Source organism: Felis catus, chromosome A2 (genome assembly GCF_018350175.1).
Source record: "Felis catus isolate Fca126 chromosome A2, F.catus_Fca126_mat1.0, whole genome shotgun sequence".
Lineage (NCBI taxonomy): Eukaryota > Metazoa > Chordata > Mammalia > Carnivora > Felidae > Felis > Felis catus.
This window is the reverse complement of record NC_058369.1, coordinates 110,075,583-110,097,757: the sequence shown is the minus strand read 5'-3', so window position 1 is coordinate 110,097,757 and position 22,175 is coordinate 110,075,583. Positions and strand designations below refer to the sequence as shown.

The 22,175-nt window shown below is 38.0% G+C and overlaps 1 long non-coding RNA gene across 2 annotated transcripts in view; it reads right to left on the bottom strand.

Annotated features, from left to right (window-relative positions):
- The window catches only part of LOC109497476, a 48,092-nt gene that overhangs the window by 4,907 nt on the left and 21,010 nt on the right, over positions 1-22,175 (bottom strand). Inside the window, exon 4 of one of the 2 annotated variants that reach the window (XR_006594251.1) lies at positions 21,868-21,982. The exons of the other annotated variant lie outside the window; for it this stretch is intronic. This is a non-coding gene — a long non-coding RNA (uncharacterized LOC109497476). Of the gene's footprint in view, positions 1-21,867; positions 21,983-22,175 lie in introns of those variants that run through there. 2 annotated transcript variants of the gene reach the window in all.

Below are 22,175 nucleotides of genomic sequence, written 5' to 3'. Positions count from 1 at the left end.
AATTTATACGGTATCTTATATTATGATTTTTTCATTAACAAGCTATATTTCCCATGTAATTGATGATTGTGCTGGTGAACTGTTAAGTACTTAATCAGTATGTGTTTGAGTTTAATTTATATACTTACTACAACATAGTCTAGACATTTTATTGTTGACGTTAAACATCCTAAAAATTACATTCATGGTTTTTTAATTTATTGGTTTAGTCACAAGTTTTCTCATCTACAGTGACTCTTTTTTTCATACGTCAGTAACAAGTATGGTATATTACTTGTAGTTCAAGAGAATCTGTATAGTAATTTATATGCTGAAGCCAGATAATTTCACTACTTGTACAGTATGATACTCATTTGATAGGCGTAAAGGATGCATTCATTCAACAACTGCTCAAGTATCTGCGAGGTACTCAGTAATGGGGAGGGCATAAAGAATAAAACACAGCCCTTGCATTGCTTTCAGAAAATTTACCGGGTGTACAGGGCGAGCAGTGTGAACAGGATATCACTATGGAGCATGATGAACTTGAAGATTATGGTTATGATGTACTCTGAAAGTACATAAAAATGACCCCCCCCAAAAAAAAGACGTCTAACCTCAGGGATTCTGAAGTGACAAGGAGTAGGCATTACTCCAGCAAACAGGCTTGAGAAAGTCAGAGGAAACCCAGACCAAGGTCTAATGACAGTGAAAGAAATTCTTGCTTGGCAGGTGAAGGTTTAAGATACAGGAAAAATGACTTAATTAAATTTTTCTGCTGGTATATTTAGTTCTGATTCAGATTTCATGATTTGAGCTCTAGTTTCTACCTTGAAGCTTAACAAAACTTAACAAAACTCACAAGAACATGCTGGGAATAATACATTTTTTTAAATAATATTTCATAAACAATTATTATTCCTAAAATGTCTACAAGGGGAAAATTCTTTTCCTTCTGTTTCAGGTCACACTTTTTTTAAGTTTTATTTATTTTTTGAGAGAGAGAGAGCACAAGCAAGGGAGGGGCAGAGAGAGAGACAGAAGAGGACAGAGGATCTGAAGCAGGCTCTGCACTCACAGTCTGAAGCTGACAGTCTCAGGCTGACAGCGTGACAGGCTGACAGCAGTGAGCCCGATGTGGGAGTGAAACTCACAAAACACGGTATCAAGACCTGAGCCAAATTCAGAGGATCAACCGAGTCACCCAGGCACCCCTCAGGTCACATTTCTAAAGAGCTTTACAGAGGGAGTGTTCTCAAGAGAAGGACATGTGAGAAGTAGGATGGGGTAGGAGAAGGAGCTAAGGAGGCACGTGAGCCACCATGGGGCCCAGCTTCAGTTTGGTCCTATGGGTGACTCTGGAGCTCAACTGAATCCAGAGTTGGTCCCACATTGAGGCAAGAGGTCTGGCTTGTGTTAGGGAGGAGGAAAGGGAGGATAACCTCCTGGATGCAGAATGCAGCGACTTCCACAGAGCAGAGGGAAATTTTAAGGAAAAAGGGGAAGCAGTGAGCCTGGTCAGCCAACACTCAGAGCATCTGGGGGATGGGTGCAGCTGGGTACAGCAGGTGGTAAATGGGATTTGGGTGGGAAACTAACAGGACCCCTAAACCATACTTATTCCATTTTCAGGATTTTGAATGCCAACCAAAAAATGCTTGTTTGTTCAAATGTCTACGATAGTTTCATGTATAATGAAACTTAACTGGCTTTGTTGATTTTTAGAAAAGTAATTTAGAGAATAGAGAAGTTATATACTATACATTTAGCCTAAGACACATCTATCTGACATGATGAATTCAATCTTAGTGAGGTTACGATCATTGCTTCTAAGTTTTATCATATACTAGAAAACTGCCCAAACAGACATTAGCCATCAGTTTGGAAAATAAGAGTCACACTGTGATGATGATTTATTGTTTTATTGCTTTGCTGGTTTTGTTTTAGGCAAAGCCTCCATTTCTTTCCTTAAATTTTCTCCCTACAATTTTTCTTTTCGTCTTAGTTCTTTTTTCCCTCTTTTTATTTTTTCGCATTCCTCTCTTTTCTCTCTCCCTGCCTTCTACCCCTCCCTTTTTTTCTTTCTTTTCCCAGTGTTGTGAACTTCCTGTCATAGGATAACTAAAGCTCAACCTGTAGCTGAGAAGAAACAAATTGTTTCAGGAATTTGGATGTGCTTGTTTTTGTTTGTTTGTTTTTCTTATTAATTCACTTAAAACTTTTTGAACCATTTCATGATTGTGATCTCTGAATTTTAGTCTTGGACATTCACTTCCAAACCACCTTCCAACAAATTAAATAACATTTATTTATTGTATTTCTTCATCATTAAACTTTGGTGAATTTAGAGAATGTTCTTTGAAATGACATTCTTGAGAAAGAAGTTCTTTAGAGATCCTGCAACCCAGGGATCAAGGATTTCCTGAAACTGTTGTGCTTAGCTAAGTTATTTATCTATGTTTGTATGAAGTCAACTTGTCATTAAAACATAATTAATATTGCATTATTTTTTGGTCAAGGACACACTAAACATTTAGTGCAGCATGCACAACTTTCAGGAATGTAGAACCATAAACAATTAGTTGTATATAGTTATGACATAAGGTGACTTTTACAATGTGCAGTGCTACTGTTGAAAATTAAATGCGCACCAGAACTAACTGCACCCAGGAATTGAACTAACTGAATCCAAGACTATAGGCTTACATAATTTAGCACTAATAATTTAAAGCATTTTTTGCCTCCAGATAGTGGCTCTGTTGATGATGATATGAAACTCTGACGTAATTGTGATTGTTCTGTATTTTGTGAATACCTGTTGTGCTACATAGCAACCAGAATACTAATCACAATGGCAGTTCAGTCATTGGTTTACTCAATTGTTGGAAGGGGTGCTGTGTGTATCCCTAAGCCAATGACCTGTCCTTGTTATTGTGGTGACACTGGGCAGAAGCACAAACAGCTTGGTGCACTCATATTAGCACAAACTGCACTAGTCGGGATCATGTGGATAAAGTAGTCCATTGTCTTCCTTTTGATTCATAAGCACTGTAAGAAGTATTCTCAAACAGTTTTAACACATTTGCATTCAATTCCCATATAGGTTATGTACAATGCATATTATTTATGTAAATTTTCGATTCTCAATCTGAATAAAGTCTACCTTTTCCATTCAGTTCTTTTTCAAAAAGAAAAATGAAAATTAGTGTTTACCGAATATAGGCCCTGTGCATTTTATATACTTTCTTGCACTTAATCTTCACAACAATGCTATGAAACAGATATTTTTTTTAAAAAAATGAAATAAATTCACAAACTATAAAATTCACCACTTTAAGGTGTACAATTGCGTATTTTTTGTGTATTCATTAATTTAGGAAACCATCAATATTATATAATTCCAGAACATTTTCATCACCCCACCCCCCCAAAAAAAAACCCTGTAGTCATTCACAGTCACTCTCTATTCTCCCTTCTACCAGCTCTTAGAAAACCACTAATCTACTCTCTGTCTCTCGGGCTCTAGCTGTTCCCGACATTTAATATAAATCAAATCATACAATATATAGTCTTTGAGATTAGCTACTATCATTTCCCATAATGTTTTCAAGGTTCACCCATGTTGCAGTATGTATCAGTATTTCTTTTTTATGGCTAAATGACATATCATTCTGTTGACAGAGTACATTTTGTCCTCCCAGTTCATCACTTGATGGACAAGTGGGTTGTTTCCACTTGTTGGCTATTTTGAATAATACTATTATGAACATTCATGTCCAAGTTTTTGTGTGGGCATGTTTTCATTTCTCTTGGGCATAAATCTAGATGTACAATTATGGGGCATATGATAACTTTATATTAAAATTTTTGAGGAAATGCCAAACTGTTTCTCAAGTGGCTTCAACATTTTACGTTCCCACTGACAAGCTATGAGGGTTCCCATTTCTTCATATCCTTGCCATACTTGTTATTGTTGTTCTTTTTTTATTATAGCCATCTTGGTAGCCACTTGGTTAAGGTTTTTTTTCATTTTTCTAATAACTAATGACGCCGTACATCTTTTAATGTGTTTATTACACATTCGTGTATCTTCTTTGGAGAAATACCTACTCAAATGCTTTGCCCATTTTTAATTAGTTTATCTTAGTGTCTTATAGGAGTTTTTTATATAGTCTGACTTCTAGACTCTTAACAAATAATATGAGTTGCAAATATTCTCTTCTGTGGGTCAACTTTAATACACAAAGTTTTAACTTTTAATGAAGTCCAGTTAGTCTCTTTTTTTCTTTTGGCTGCTTGCACTTTTGGTGTCACATCTAAGAAATCATAATCAAATCTGAGGTCAAAAAGATTTGCCTGCAGATTTTCTTTTTTAGAGCTTTATAGTTTTATAGTTACATATTTATATAAATTTTCGATTCTCAAAGCGAATAAAGTCTACCTTCTTCGTTCAGTCCTTTTTTTAAATAAAGGAAATGAAAATTAGTGTTTATTGAATACAGGCCCTGTGCATTTTATGTACTTTCTCTCAAACTTACAACCCTATGAAACAGGTACTTTTGAAAATGAAAATTAGTTTTGAGAGTTTTATAGTTTTAGTTATTGCATTTAAAATTTGATCCACTTTGAGTTAATTTTTGTACATAATGTGGGGTAAAGTCTAACTTCATTCTTTTGCATCTGGATATTCAGGCATCCCAGTATTTTTGTTTAAAAGACTATTCACGGGTGCCTGGGTGGTTCAGTCAGATAAGCATCCGACTTTGACTCAGGTCATTATCTCACAGTTTGTGGGTTCGAGCCCCTGTCGGGCTCTGTGCTGACAGCTCAGAGCCTGAAGCCTGCTTTGGATACTCTGTCTCCCTCTCTCTGCCCCTCCCCTGATCATGCTCTGTCTCTGTCTCTCAAAAATAAATAAATTAATTAATTAATCAATTAATTTAATTTAATTTAATTAAAAATGGCTATTCTTGCTCTTATTGAATTATGTGGGCATCTTCCCTCCAATATTAATCATTGTCTTCTTTTTAAACAGACTTTCATGGACTTTTTTATATCACTTCCAAGCCTTCTCTTATCTTTTTATTTTGGCATTTCTTAAATCTCATTTCTTGCCCCAAATGATGTTTATACCAAGGGATCAAGTTAGAAAATGTCACTTTATTCATATCTTCTTGTAACAATTTTCCCTTCAGAATTGTGTCAGCTTGTCAAAAGTGAAAGACAAACTTCAAGAAGACAGGTAATATAAATTTTAAAAATTTAAATATATTTTGGAGCATTTACATAATATTTAAAAATCACTTAAATTTAAAATGTATAGGGAAAATGGCCATATCAAAGATATATTCTGTTGAGGTTGTCTCTCTACATAAAGATACTAAACTTCAAAGACAGATAAGACTGAATACAATTCATTATATAGGCATGTATTAAATAACTGCCATTACACTGATTGAGTGTAATTTATGATTGAATACCTCCCATTAATACTAATTCTAGGAAAACTAGAAAGCTTTTCCTCTAGTACTTACCTAGGAATGGAGCAAGATCACTAAATATGCGATCACATTCAAGCTTTATGGTAGGGGCACAAGTATTATAGAACTGGGAACAACTAATTTTGCCTCAGGGAGTTACTTAGTAGGTGATACACATTGAATAGATCTTGCAAATAAACTCTTCCAAGAAGAGAAGAAGGCAAATGATTTCCAGCCCGCTGGATGACATATACAAGGCAGAGAAGTATGAGAAGAGAACAGGAGGTATCGAGCAAACAAACTGTGGTTTTGTGGCTCGACACTAGAATCTATATGGGAAATATGCTCGCAACAGAGGACTGAGAGGTGGGTTGAGGCCAGATTATAGATTGGCTTCAAGAGTATGTACTTGATCCTCTAGGCCACTGGAAATCATGAGAGTTTTTAAGCTGGAGATGATCCATTGTTTATCATAGTTTATATGTTATTGTAGCAACATGTTTTCAATTCTAACTTTCTATTATACTCTAAGAGAGACAGTATAACACAGTGGTCAAAAACGTGGACACCAGAGACACAAATGTCAGTTCAAACTGAGTCATCTGACCTGTACATTTATGCAGTTTTAAGTAAGTTATATAATCTCTAAGGCTCTGTTTCCTTTTCTGTAAACCTCACAGATTTGTTGTAAGAATTAAATGAGATAATACAGGTAAAATATTTAGCACTGTTCCTGGAACATATGACATGCTCAGTAAATGATAGTTAATATAAAAATGTCTTTGAAGGCTTCCTTGTCTGTCTAGCACCAATGCAGTCCGTAGGACTCTAATGAGGATTTTATAATGACATAATGAGTTTCAGTGTTTAGTCCCACAGCATTTGGAAATACAGGTCTAGAGTGTAAGAGTGAGTTTAGGCATGTAGTTATTGGCTATAAATTGGGCTATTACCCAAACATAAATAAAGAATCAAACATAAAGAATGGGGAATAGTTGTAGAGCTTCACAAGAGAGAGCAGAAAATAAAGAGAGAATATTCTCATGGTTTAGGGGCACGCAACCTGTGTGCAATTATGAAAACTCAGTTCTTTTCCACAGAGAATATTCACATACATAGAATGTTTTGTATGGAGTTTTAGGGATTCATAGACATCATGAACTCATCCCAAGAACCTCTAAAAATAAGGAAATAATAAAGAATAAAAACATAAGACTTCTAAAAAAGATCAAGAAAAATCCATAAAAGAATACATATAAATTTAGACTGTATATATGGTGACTATTTAAGAACCTAGGATCTTTTTTTTTAATTATTTCTAATGTTTATTTAATTTTCAGAGATAGTGACAGAGCAGGAGTGGGGGAGGAGCAGAGAGAGAGGGAGACACAGAATCTGAAGCAGGCTCCACATTCTGAGCTGTCAGTACAAAGCCCGATGCAGGGCTCAAACCCACAAACTGTGAGATCATGACCTGATCTGAAGTTGGCCATTTAACTAACTGAGCCACCCAGATGCTCCAAAAACCTGGGATCTTATCTTTGTTGGTGATATGGACTAGGAAATCAAGAACAACAATTCTTTAGCATCAGGATTAGATCCTTACTTATCCATGTAACCAAGTTCAAACCAAGTATCTGGGCAAAGAAAAGCCTCTTGCAGTGGGACAACTTTATGGTTAAACATTTTATGGATTTCCTCCAAGTACATTAGTAAAATACTGAGGGTAGACATCAGGCAGAGTATACTGTATCCATATTGTTTTTCACATGTGTGTTTCTAATCACCACCAAAATGACAAGCCCATAGGATGCCCAGATAATGATGTTTTCTAATTCTCAAGTTTAGGAGAAAATCCTATTTAGACATAGTGGTTTATGTAGATAGAGTGGTAGAAAAATCTTCATAAAATGTGTATGTTTCTTTCTTCCTAATTTAAATACATTTTCCATGTTTCAGAGTCCCAATTTCTTTATCTCTTAAAAAAAAAGGAAATAAAGATTTAAAGGTCCTTAGAATTATATTTATAACCAAGTCCTATTGATGAAGGAGGTTATTCTTGTTGATTAATTGGAGTCTCCTCATCTCTTTGAACCAGAATGCTTTCTTAATCTATTTGAGGAACCAACATATAAATAATTATAATGCACAGCGGAGAATGAATTTAGCTTGCCTGGAGTTTGGGAGAATGGGATCTTGTCATGGAAATCACAAAGAAAAGGTGACACTTGAGAAAAAAATCTCATAGATGAAATATGAATTTACCTGAAAGGTGAAGGGGAAGGGGAAGAGAATTCCAGGTAAGGAGAACAGCATGTTCAAAGGCAGGGTGGCAAAAATAAGCAGTGTGTTTCTTGAATTACAAGGTGTTCAGTTATGTTATATGTAAAAGGTGGGAGAGAGAATAAATGAGCTGCCAAGTATCCTGCATCTTATGAAAAAATTTCAGTGAGCAGCTGCTTGAAGGCCAGAGTTGATTCATCAAATTTCTGAAGTTGTATCTCATTCATGTGAAAGTTTGCTGTGATTACTTTGTGATGTTTGTCTTGGGCTTGTAGTCTAGAAGGGATATTCTTGCTCAAAGAAAAGAAAATCTTTACTTGTTCTGGGGAAATCACTGGCAAAAGAAACTGGAAAAATTGGCCGGAGCAGAGCATAAAGAGCCTTAAAAATTATGGCAAAGCTCTTTTGTGCCTAAGAGGTCCATGGACTTGGTTTTAATAAGGCTATTTTTAGAGCGGTTTTCGTTCACAGGTCCATAGGTTTTCCTTGAGTAATTATTAATGAATGTGATGTTGTGCAAACTTTATTTGGAAAAATTACTGGTAGCAATTTTGAAATCAACAGGAAAAAAAATAAGATGAGTGAAGCGGTTATTATAACACAAAAATGAAGGCCTGAACTAAAGGCATGAGAAAGGAGAGAACAGGCTGGATTTGACAAGTATTTCTTGGGTAAATAGTATTTGATACTTGACAGATGTGGAGAGAGAAGTTTTCTAGAATGACTCCCATGTGTCCTTCTTAGTCATTGGGCAGATAGTGATGCCATTAAGGAGACAGGGAATTAAAGAGTATATGGTGGGAGGTGGATCAATTTGGTGTTGGACATCCTGAGTATAAATTTCAGGTTGGACATAAAAAGAGAGATATATGATAGGCATCTGAAAAATGATTCTGATGGCTAAGAGGAAAGTTCCAGGAATACATACTTGGGGTCCTTAGAACATAGCTACCAGGTAATCCTATTGTGCAGAAGGGATACACTAAAAAAGCCAAATGGTCACCAAGACAAAGATTTAAAGAGTGGCTTTATATTCCCCATCACAGATTCCTGTTTTATTTTTAACTATGAAGAACAAGAAAAGTTGTTATTGCTTCACAGTTTTTAGGACCCCCCCCCCAGGAATAAATATATAAATGATATAATTACATCCTATCATCATGGAGTATTTTTCCCTATTAAAGTCTCCTTAAAAGCAAATAATTTTATTAAATATTTACCTTTTTAATGTATAGAAGGATTTACTTGTAAGTTGAGCATGTCATCTCAATTCATGGCATGTAAAAAAGCTAAATATTTTGGAGGTATAAATTTGTCTGGATGATTCACCTCCAGTATTTTCAGGAATGATGCCTTCTGTACAGACTATACACAGGTTGGGGATGGCTGGTGAAATCATAGCTCAGGGAGCGAATGAACACCACCATAGAGCCTAAGCCCTCGGAGATGTCCTAGAGGTATTATTTGGAGTTGGCTTTATCTTTGGACCCTAACAAAGCATTTGATGTTCTGGGATGTAGAGGGGCCAGGTAAAGTTTTTGCCCTATCCTAACAGAACCAAGGTCACAATAGCAGGTTCACAGTAGTAGGGTTGGTTTCGGCAAGATTGTCACAAATTTACCATGGGAAAGGTGTGGGGTGTGCATATGTGTGTGTGGTGGGGAGGAGGCAAAAATTCACCTAAAATACATTTGAGAATGATTTCTTCTGATACCAGTTCCAAATTCCATTTCTATTTCTGGGTGGGGCTTGGTCACTGAACAGGAAACTTGAGTGACAGTCCTCAGAGTCCCGAGAATCAACCGGTTCACCCCCCACCCCCAACAAAAATGCCATGCATATCATTGTACTCTGTGAAATGAACAGGAATACAGATGGAAGGGAATCAAGAAGGTCCCAGGACTTCATGCTGTGCCATGGCATAGACCACTGGGCTGTGGGTGAACGGACAACAACACAGCCTGAGGGAGCTTGGCCAGAGGGTGCAGTCAAGTCCTGGAATTTTCCATGGTAAAGTGGGTACATTGGAGAAACAGGATTGGGTTAAAACATATGACTTCCTCTTCCTATGGGAGATCTCCAGGGTGGCCTGAGGCTAGGCTCCTGGTTCTCTCCCACTTTCTCAAGGCCCATGCTAGGCTTTGACTCATCTGGGTCTATCTCTTATCCTCAGAAGCTCTAGCAGTCCCAAGGTATTTAGAAGGGTCCTTCCCAGGAAGGCTACACTCTACATGCATGAACACTGTAAACTCAGTCTGGAGAGGCCAGGGACGCTTCTAGGATTGCCTCGACTACTACAATTTTTCTTTCTTTTTTCTGGCGATACTTCCACACTTTATTCATTCATATACCCTTGGACAGTCTGCCAGTTGCAAGATCAGCTTTGCGGGGTACAGACACCAGCTCTACCACACCTGGAATCGCGATGATAAGCAAATCATTTTTTTAAAACATTACACAATGAGCATTATATCCTAGGAAGTTTCTTACAACAGCACAAATTAAAACCTGTGGTTTTCAGAACATTTTTAGACAATGTATAAGACAGATGAAAATGCAGCTTCTCTGGCTCATTGAAGGCTGAGACTGCCCAATGTGGCTATCAAGTGGTCTTCTATAAACATTTAGGTCTTACTAGAACATATTTTGGAAACAATGACATATATGGAGGTTTACCATTCCCACCCTGCTGCCCAAAACACCTTTGTCATTACTGAACTGCTCCCATCTTCACATTTCAGTGTTTCCTCCTCCAAGGGTGCATGAGGACTGGCTTGGACCTACCTGTGTGAGCTGGTGGTGCACCTCTTCCCAATTTTGTGTTCATTTATGTCATGTTGATAGCTTGAAATTAGCCACAGTGGAAGTATTTATACCATAGAAATCAGCAAGCCCTACAAATGAGAGCTCCCCTTCCCCTAGAGCTGTTAAACAATTACTAATACCTTTCTCCCCCTCCCTTTCTCTCTCTTTTTCTCTTCCTCTCTCTCTGTCTCTCTCTCCTTCTCTCTTTCCTCATGCCATCACTTCTCAGTTCTGGAAATATAGGACAAACGAGAAAAATTTTATCTTTGTGCCCCTGAACTGACCATATACTTTCTCTAGATTCATTTTTTCCCCCTTGGGTAGTACTATCACTAAAGATTACGGTGATGTCTTTCTCTTCCTGTTTTTGACTTGTGAGAAGAGACTTTTTTTCTTCTCATTTACTGTTCCCATGAAGAAGGAACACCATCTGAGCAACACTCCTGGCTTCCTGCTCTGCCTCCTTGTCACTTATAGTGAAAGATGGAGAATGAGTTATATGACAACATAGCATCTGTTGACCCGTGTTTCTCAAAGAGGCGAAGTACTAGGAAACTTCACCCTTTTATCTTTGCTTCTCTGCTATGGACCAATGAGAGGAAGCATTTCTAAGATAGTCTGTGCTAAACACCCAAACTTAAGCTCCTTGGGCTGTCCCAAAACCAAACTAGGGAAGCGGTTTGGAGGGAAGTCAGTTTGCAAGCTGTTTTGCTGCAGACCTAAAGCCAAGTTCTCCAATTGATTTATCAAGCATATAACTGACACTTAGATATTTGTCTGTCTCCAACATCTTCATTATCAACAGAGGAAGGAAATAATTTAAAATTTTAAATAACCCCCTAAAAGTCCAACAACTTGTACATACTTTGAGACTGCCCCACTATCACTTCCTCTGTGTGAAGACTTCCCTAGGCAGAGACCAGCCAAATCTTTTCTCTTCCTGTTCAACTGTTGAAGAGTTTATTTTGAATAACACCCAGAACTTACAATATACTACTTTATTTATGCATGCATACATCTAACCCCTTAGGTAGAAATGGATCCATTGTTTCTTCTCATGCCTCTAGAAGGGTACACAAATAACTAGTAAGAGTGGTTCTGTCACAAGAGGCTAAAGAACATTGTGGTGAGAAAGACTTCAGTATGCCTTTTGAAGATTCTGGAGTTGTCTGACATATTATCTTTTCAAAAACAAATGTATTAAGAGAATAAACTCTCAAACTAATCAAAAATGTAAAATAAAACTTTATTACAATCTTCTACAAGCTATTGTTTGATCATTAGAAACTTCATACCTGTATAATATCAACCCAACTCCATTTGGAATTGTCTTATGGGGCCATACTTTATTATGCCTTGGACTTTTACTGAGAAACACTTTTAAAAATGAACATTAGTTACTGTATATGCCTCTGTATTTTTTCTGAAGAACTGGTACTTTTTTAATAGTCCATAGCTTGAAAATTACTCATAAGAACACCTCGGTGGCTCAGTTGGTTAAGCTCTTCACTCTTGATTTTGGTTCAGGTCATGATCTCAGGATCGTGGGATCAAGCCTGGCATTGGGCTCTGAACTGAGTGTGGAGCCTGCTTAAGATTCTCTCTCTCCCTCTACCTCTGGTCCTTGCCTGCTTGTACTGTCCCTGTCTCTCAAAACAGAATTTTTTTAAAAAAAAAGAGGAAGAAAGGAAATTACTCCCACAACTCTGAAACAAACAAACAAAAAATATATATTTCTCCTTCTGAACTATATGGTTGCTCAAGTTATGTGAGTCATTTATCACATTAAAAAAAAAAAAAAAGCCATACAAACTGTGGTCAATCTAAAGCCTGTGCTTTATCCCAATATGGAAAACAGATGAACATTGAACTACTGTGATCGACTCAGACCTAAGAGGCCTAGGTCCCGACACTTGTCTTTAACCTTCCTTAGGGAGTACTAATTTGATATTCATTGCTCCAAACCATGAAAGTGAAGTAATCATCAAGTTTCCCTTTTTCCCTTGTGAGGTGGGAGGCTCAGAACCAAGATTTGTCTTTTCTTATGTATTTCCTAGAGTGAAATATCTTAATACACCATTTCCCCTCTCTCCTTTGTTTTCTGTAATTATTTAAAGTTAGTATATCTGTGCTTGAAGGTGCTGTGAAAACACTTTAATTCCATTAGATTGATTGTATATACATAAGCCCAGTATTTAATTTCTCAACTTGATGGAAATAGACTCGTAGTTAGTTTCCCCAACATTAGAGTCTTTCTCATCCTCCATAGCAGGTTTCCATAAAGCATATGGTAGGAAGTCAGTAGATGATGATTTAGGATAAACAGACCTCAATACATCTCTAATAGTTTCAGTTGGACTCTGAGATCCAAAAATGAAAATATAGTGATGGATTATATAGTTAAAACACAAAACTGTTTGTGAATTCTGTATTTGTCAAACAAAACTGAATTGGTAATTGTGTGTCTTAAAAAAAAAAATCATTTTGAGAAAAACATTTGCCCACACCAGTTACTATACTCAAAACCAAGAAATGATTCATATAACCTGAAGCTCATAAAACTGACAACAGCTATATCTATTTAAGACTATGGATTGTGACTCTCATACAGCTGGAGAATGATTCACTGTAACAGTTGCTAAATACAGTAGCCGCCTTTTCCATATCAACATCATAACAATTGGTAATAACTGGGTTCACAGTGAAGCATGAGCTCAGGAAACTGACAATGTCATGTTCCAAAGCTAGATTTTTAAAGGGCGCCAAAGTGGTGTCAGAGCAAATAAATGCCAACCTGGAAATTCATCTGTATGACAATCAAATCTGCAACTTTCCTATTCTCCTTAAAAAGGTCTGTAAATTTGCAGTAGGTACTGATTTGCAATAGGTACTGCAATAGGTATTGAGGGAAAAATATGCAAAAACAATTCTCCAGCCTTAATGAAAATTCAATTAAACTTTTTTTGTTGTTGAAAACGTAACTGTGGCTAGACACCATATTAAGACATTCAGGTTTACGAGAGGAGTAGGACATTTAAGATAACATGTAGAACTTCCATGGGAAAAATAAGAAAAAAAAATAAGGAAAAAGATCAGCAGAATGCCAGAATTCAGGCGCTTATGTGAGCGTTGTTCCTCAACATACTGTGATGCTGCTGCCCTTAGGACATACCTAAGGGTCAGACCTGTGGTCCTTCTCTCAGTTTCAACTGTCCTGGGCTAAGATTATTGTTATTATTTAAGCACCTGTTAAGGCACAGGTGCTAAATTCTGACCTTTATAACCTATTGTAGGAAGCAGAAGGCAACATACTTAACAAAACTTGCAAGTAACAATTCTCCTTCCTAACTAGCTCAGGTCTGCTTGAAGAACCATTCCTTTTCCCCTGGCTTTCAGCTGTGGGATATGGAAAACATTGAAGCATGCTAACCAATCAAAATTCAAGAACTAAAATTCAAGAACCAGGTACCCCATATTAGATTTATCATGATCCTTGATTCACTTTCTTGATGCTTTCTTCATCAGTCCTTGCAATTTAGTTGATAGAAAAAGTATTGGTCATTCCTCTGTCAGATCAATGGTGTCATATAAACAGGGGACGGCCCCTGTGGGTTTGAACTCTGCCTTCCACACATGTGAATTTAGAGTAGTATAACCAACTGTCCCTTTTTGCCTTGGACTGTCCCACTAGCACTGCAAGTCCTGTGTCAGGTGAAAATAACTCTCTGGCAAAGCAGGAAAGCGGGGCACTCTAAATCCTGTCCTAAATGGCCCCAAATAATTCATTTTTTTTAACTCAGCCAAAACCTGCAACTAACATCCAATCACAGTATTACTGGGTTCTCGTAGGTGCCAGAGTGTAACCGTTTGAGGAAGATACTATTATTAACCCCACTTTACTAATGAAGAAACTATGCATTGAGAATTTAAGTAACTGGTCTAGGTCTCCCAACTAAGATAAACTTCAGTGCTTACATCCTTAAGCAATTCTAGGGCCTAGACACAAATTAAATAACATATCAGTATATTCCTTGGTATGCCTATTTTTTTCACCGGCCAAACAAAAATGTATGCTGGGTATTGTGCTGTTAGACTGAAATAGAATGTGCTTTTCTAAGGCTAACAGAGTATTTAGCATAAGTAACATTCTCAGGAAAATGACCATATCTAAATTTTCATTATTTGTTTAATATAGCCCATTTAAGCTATAATAAGTATTATTTTTCCAGCTATCTCATAGAACAAGGAAACAAAAAAAATACTTGAAATACAATGTTCTGGGTTTTAATAATAATAATCTTTGCTTCTGTTAGGATCTAAGGTTCTAGAAGGAAGCAATCATTTCCATATTGGGACTAGTTTGTTCTAATTTTATAGCTTGAATCTTGTTTGCTTTTGCTCAGATAAAAGACCATTATCTTTTACCTTTAAATGTATTTTGCACATACTGAGACAGCTTGCCATCCTGTACTTCTTGAAGGGGTGATCTGTTCATCGAGACTGTAAACTCCCTCAGGGAGAGGATCCTATATGCTGTGCTCAGTATGTTACTATCAGTGTCTAGCACAGAGTTTAGTTTAGACTGGGTTCCTGGGGCACCTGGATGGCTCAGTTCGTTAAGCGTCCGACTTCGGCTCAGGTCATGATCTCACAGTTCATGCGTTCGAGCCCCACATGGGGCTCTGTGCTGACAGCTCAGAGCCTGGAGCCTGTTTCAGATTCTGTGTCTCCCTCTCTCTCTGCCCCTCCCCCACTTGTGCTCTCTCTCCCTCTGTCTCAAAAATAAATCAACATTAAAAATTTTTTTTTTTAGACTGGGCTCCCAATAAATATGGGTTGAATAACAGAATGCCTGACAAACTGAATAAATGGACAAACGTATAGAAGCTTTATAAGCTTTGAGTCAGAAATGAAAAATAGGGCTGCTGAGAAGGGAAAAAAAAGAATTTTAAGTTGTAGAAATAAAAGTGAACATAGTAAAATAGTGTTGTAACATAAAATTAATGTTATTATTGCAGTTAACATTTATTGGGTGCTTACTATGTGCCAAACACTGTACTGAGTGTTTTTAAAAATTTAATCCTCATAACAAATCTGTGAAGCAGCTGTTATTATTGGCCGCAATTTTACCTATGAGGAAATGAGCCTTTGAGAGCTTAAGTAACTTTCTTATGATCTCATTGCCAACAGGTAGTGGAACTGAGGTGGTAATATTAATACCACATGCTTCCACAGAATGTTGGACTTCCTTTATCATGATACTCCAGAAATTTCTTCGTAACTGCCTAGTTTGTATCTGTCTTCCCCACTCTGTGAAGGCAGAGTCTGGTCTATGATACTAAACATTTTCTTCTCAGAACCAAAGAACCTGACACCCAGTAGCAGTGGCTCCATCCTATAAGTCAAATGAATGAAACCATAGTTGAAGAATCAACAAACTTCTGGAACAAGAGGACTTAAAAATTATAGAGAAAAACAATAGATTACTAACATTCTTCAAGGGTTACAGTTTAGATGCCTATTCCCTGAGACGGTTACCCACACTTGGCGTTTAAAAAAGATCTCAGCTGTAAAATCCAGAGTGATATGTATATATGGCACAGCAAATGGCCTCGCTAAGTAGAGCAGCCAAGGGCTATGCTGTTAGAGCATGAAGGCAAGTAGCTGGCAAAAGCTATAAATGACAACGAGAGATGTTGAGGTAATAGTTCTTATAAGCGAGGATGACCTTGGCATCGGGACCTTATTAAATAAACTATCATGGTGGGGAGATGTTTTTCCCCACCCAGTCCTCGTGGAGTTTCTTCCCACCCAAATAAGAACAAAGGATAGGCTGATTTCTGCTGTACTGATCCCACCCTTTTGTAACAGAGAAGTTAGGTTCCTGGTGCCTAATGAGAGCGAAGTCTGGCTAAAGGCAGGTGAGGACCAGCAGTTCTACCAAGTGGAGCTGCTCAATAGCCTCAGGAACACTTAATACACTTAGTTCAGCGAAAAGTGGCACTGAGGTTTCTTCGTACAGACCATTTAAAATTAGGTTTGTCACGAACAAGGTTAACCGAGATGTGATGGCGGGTAGGTGGATGGATGGATTCAGGTGATGACAGCAGGTAGAGAAATGAAAGCATTCGCTAAGAAAACACAAAAGAGTCGCCTGGGTGGCTCAGTCTGTTAAGTGATCCACTTGCAGTTTCGACTCAGGTCATGATCTCAGGGTTCTGGGTTGGAGCCCCACATCAGGCTCTGCACTGCTCCTGATTCCCTCTCTCTCTCTCTGCCCTTCCCCTGCTCACTCTCTCTGTCTCTCAAAATAAATATTTTTCAAAAAAAGTAGTTTTTAAAAAAGAAAACACAATAATCAAAGCAATTCCTGAAAGGGCGGGCCTACGCCAGCTGACTCCATCTTGTTCTGTGTCTTTCACCTTGACCGCACCTCCTCCCCTTGTGTAAACCCTCCCTCACCTGCCTAACAGGACTCGGACCCTTCCCCAGCCAATCGGCTGAGGCCATAGCCATTACCTCACCAACTGCCCCCAGGCCCCAATAAAACCTTTGTCCTTTTGAAACTCACTCTCTTTCCCTGGTATCTCACCGCTGTGTCAGTGCAGGTAGGGGATTGAGCTCGAGCTAGCTCGAATAAAGGCTCTTTGCTTTTGCATCGGACTCGGCTCCCTAGTGGTCTTTGGGGATCACGAATTCTGGGCATAACATTCCGTAATTCTTCAAATATGTTTTTAATGGAGGAACAAAAATAACTATGTTTGAAGTGCAAAAGCTTAGACAATTTTAGTTTTATTTCTTTTGAATGGTGTATTAGAAAGGGCTGCAATTTAGTTAGGGAGATGATGAGTTTGGTTTTAGATATAATAAATTAGGATGTGCCAAGATCTCAGAGAAGAACGGCTGGAATCACAAGATTAGAATGCTCATTAGAGACCAAGATGTGGGGTTATCACATGGATGTGATCATGAGGCCATCCACTTAGGTAAACTGGTCTCAGGAGGAGAGCAAGAAAACCAGTTAGCCTTAGGAATACCCACTGAAAATGGACCAAAGGATGAAGTGTAATTAGAGGGGTGGTCAGGGGTGGTCAGGAAGTTTGTTGTTTTAGGATTATGGATTCGAGTGATGAAAGAGTTTTAAGAAGGGCAATAGTCAAACTTGTTTAATATGACAAAGGAATCAAGAAGGAGAAGATTAAGAAAAGACATTTCAATTTGTCGAGAAGCAAAGTCCCTGAAACACCGAATGTGTATTGGTTTATGGAAAGCTGCCAAAAAGCAAATTAAGGGGTGAGAGGTAAAGGGAGACAGTCCGCACACACTACTCATGTAAGGGCTTTGGGTATAAAAGGAAGGAAAGAAGTATAATGGTGGGAAATGTTAAGGGCATTAGGTTAACAAAATAAAAGGGCACTGATATAATAAAGACGAATCTAATCTTCCTGAATTCTAAGCTACTCCCTCAAAGTAAATTAGTAGCCTTGAGAGGCTCATTAACTCTGTGAGGGCACCAGGGTATTGTTCCCTGCATTGTATTGCAGTGCCTGACAAAGCAGAGAGGTTATTATTCATAGCTTTAGGACAAGCACTTCCTGTCACACTGAGAGACTCCCTAGGAAATAAAGATACCATTATAAGAAACAGAAGCAGCAGTGTCTGCTTTTCTAGAAGGAAGATAAATTTAAAGATAACTGTCAAATCCTTTAGCAAAAAATTAGTCTACCACTATCAGGTTTTAAAACACTAGACTACTCCTGTGTCATCGTCATGCCCAGTTTCTTCACCTATAAAACAAGGAATTTGGAGTTGATAATCTATTTAAAAAAACAACAACAAACTTCTGGCTTTCAAATTCTATGTTCTTTAATTCATTTCCTCCTCAGACACCATTACCTATAAGGAAAGAAAGGGTATCCATAATGCAAAATGCCATAATTAAGAAAGAACACAGGAAGCTTCTCTCTTCTTTTTCTCTTATCTCCATTTCCCTTTCATTTTGCCCCCTTCGACTTAAAAAAGTGCATCCTGAAAACGTCATGCGTTATGGATCTTATAAATATTAAAAGGTATGAAAATTTCTACAAAGCCATCATTGACTTTATACATTTTACCTATCATGTGGCTCCTAGAATTCTTGTAAATAGTATTACTATCAGCCATATGTCAGAAAAGTTGTAATAATAAAACTTGCCCTTGTGATGTTAATTTCTTTGTCCTAATTAAATTCTGAAAACAGAATGTGTATTATTAAAATAGATTTTCTCATCTGTAGGCTTCTAACTTACTCACTTACGGAGAATTCTACTTCCCCCCTCCACCCCAGGGGATCCCTGTATTGTGCAAACTTCTAAGGATGCATATTATAAATGTTGGAGCCTAAAATATGCCATGTTTCAATTCATGGCACATTTGTTAAGGGCCTATTGCCGTGAGATTTTGGAGATATCAAAATGAAGTTGGGGTAGTTAGGTACAGGAGCTAAGTATCTAACAGGAAAGAATGGCCATCTTTATTACTTACATCCAGATGCCATTTTACAGATTAAAATGTGCTTTCACCATTATTCTTGTATTACCCTGACCACTCTGTAAGGTAAGCATCCATCTTAGTTTCCTATCTTACAGTTGATGCATCAAGGAAAAGAGAGTGAAAGGAACTTGCCCCAAGTCAATGACATTAGTGACTGATGGATTGAAACCTACATCTTCCCTTTCAAAATATCAAGCTCTTTCTCCTGTATATGAAAGCGGTTGGATACAAAAAATGTTTGGACTAGATTTATGGAGGTGAAACAGCAGGGGGCATTACTGAAGGCTATAATGCCAGAAAGCTAGGCAGGAACCACTTATTAGAGGACTTTACATCTCAATCCTAAGATGTTAAGTGTTGTTATTTATGTATTAGGAGCTAACTGAAGGATTTTGAGCAGGGGAAAGACAAGGTCAGATCTCTGTTTAGGAAAAGAGCTTGATGGCCACAGGTAGGCTACTGAGAGGTATGAAAGCATTGAAACCAGGCGGCAGCTCTCACCACTTGATCCAGGAGGGGGCCTAGGAGGTCTGTGACCAGCGCAGAGGCAGCGGGACTGAAAAGGAGGTTAATGATTTTAGGCATGGTTTCTGTAATAGAAGGCATGCTCAACTTTGGATTTACAGGGATACTATTAGGTCTAGATTCATGTCATACATCATAGTACCCACTTTCCAGTCTCTAAAAAAATATTTAGTCCTTCAAAATATTAATGTATATGGTAGGGCACTTACAGATCACCGTTGCTAGCATCTTCCTAATGATTTCAAGTAATTAATTTGTTCAGCAAGCTTTAGTACGACTGCAGTCTTAATTTTCTTCCTCTGACAATCTTCCTAAGCTCTCTCTATACCAAGTCAGGGTATGAAACCAGCGTTTTGGCTGGTGCACCGTGGGTTTCGTTAAACTAAAAATCAAGACATTTCTGTAACTTCTGGAGGCTGTCCACATTCTGCAGTTCATGGCCCCCTTCCTCCATCATTAAAGCCAGCGATGGTGGATCAAACGCTTTGGATTTCTATAATTGCAGTCTCATCACAGTTTTCTGGTTCCTTGAAAGGAGAAGTGGTATTTGAGAATCCACTATCCATATGATGTCCTCTATCCATATCAGTACAACATTCCAAATATTCCATTCCAGAGTTTATAATAAGGATGCACATTTTACCAGGCAAAGTAACCCTCCTGTGTCTCAGACACTATAACCAATATCTACACTTTCCTACATTGTGGACCACAAAATAAATTTAGATTTTCCTTAAACACCTGGACAAGAGTTGCTTAAATAAATGTCCGTTGGTTGAATGTAGGAAGTTAGCAGCCCCAACCCTGACACCCCATTCCCAAGTATTCCCCCAAATCCCAAGGATACATTTATATGTACTAAAAATTATCCTTCATCTTCTCCCACCCTGAACTTTCTCCTAGTGAAAATGTCCTTCACTGGTTGCAGCTACCATCACTCTAGTCTTGGCTGGTACTCTCCTTTTGGCTTTCTGTGAAGATGGCCAGACTGGCCCTCTTCTGACACCTGACACAAGACTGAGATGCTGAGCAAAAAGGATCAGAGATGATGGGAGAGAAAAATGTATACTTTATAACTATTGCTTCCATACATAGCCTTGCTCAGGTACCCATCAGGTCCAGACTCCATTACAAACACAGTTCACCCCACTTCTAGGAAGGCCCCAGATGAGTTTCACTAATGATGGGACAAATTCAAGCTGACAGATGTTTAGAACAGGAACAGGGAGATAAAGAGTGTGAATTTATCTTTTAAGAAGTTTGGCTTTCGCCCTATGACTTGTAAAACATCAAAAGGTCTCCTATTTTTCTACTGTGTGCCAAAGCATGCCTCACCCTGACAGTTTTCTCAGTAACTTCAGAAAAGTGTACATGAAAGCCCAGACAGATGCCAGTAACTGAGAAAAAGTCTGTCAAAATGAAAGGAAATTGAGGAGGAGTTTTCTCCTTTCTTGGCTCCAAGAGCATGTGGCCCAAGAGAGTTGTGTCATTATCATAAACTTCTCTTATTTAGTTTTATTTTCTCTTTTTTTAATGTGGGGTGTGGGGAAGGTTGGTGTACTAGTTTTCTACTGCTGCTGTATCAAATTACCACTTCCAATAGCTTAAAAAATACAAACATAATAACGTATAGTTCTATAGGTTAGAAGTGCACCTTGGGTTTCACGGGGCTAAAAATGAAGGCATCAGCAGGGCCATATTCATTTCTGGAACTTCTGGAGGCTGTTCACATTCTTTAGTTCATGGCCCCCGTCTCCATCACTAAAGCCAGCAATGGCAGGTCAACCCCTTTTGAAGTAGAATCTTTCTAGCACTTCTTTCATCATCATTTCTCTCTTTGTGATTTAAAGCCAGGAAAGGTTCTCTGCTAAGGACTATAATTAGACTGGGTCTACCCAAACAATCCAAAATAATCTCCCTAGTTTAAAATCAGCTGAGAAGTGACCTTAATTCCATCTGTAACCATAATTCCCTTCTACCTTGTAACATAATATATTCATAGCTTCCAGGAATCAGGACTAGGACATCTTTGGGAGTCATTGTTGTGTCTACTATGGTTGGTTAAAGACAAGGAGCTAAAATCAGGAAGACATAGGCATTATAGTGGAAACTGGACCAAAAAAGCGCCCCACCCCTGCCCAAAAAAGGCAACAGGTTCTTGATACCATTAATCAAAAGGAAAGTTGGTACAATGTTAGAGTGTAAAAACATTTCTCCCAAATGAGAGCATGTTTATTTTTCAGTATTTTATTTAAGTTCAGTTCAGGAAAAAAGAATTTGCCTTTATTGTCCACAGTATCTGCTGCTTTTGTATATTTCACTGGGCAATCCAGATTAGCTTGTTCCTGCGTCAGTAGCCTGTCTGCTAAAGAGATGCTCTGGTGGGAGAAAAAATATTGGCCTTAGCAAATTGTGGGCCAAGTTATCAGCACTACTTACTCTTGGTTGGGGCAGATATCTCCCTAGCATTATGCATGCTGGAACATTCCCCAACATTACCACAACTATTCAGGTTGAAAATTTTGCTACTTCCTGTTGTTCATGGATGAGAAAAAATAGAACATAATCTAT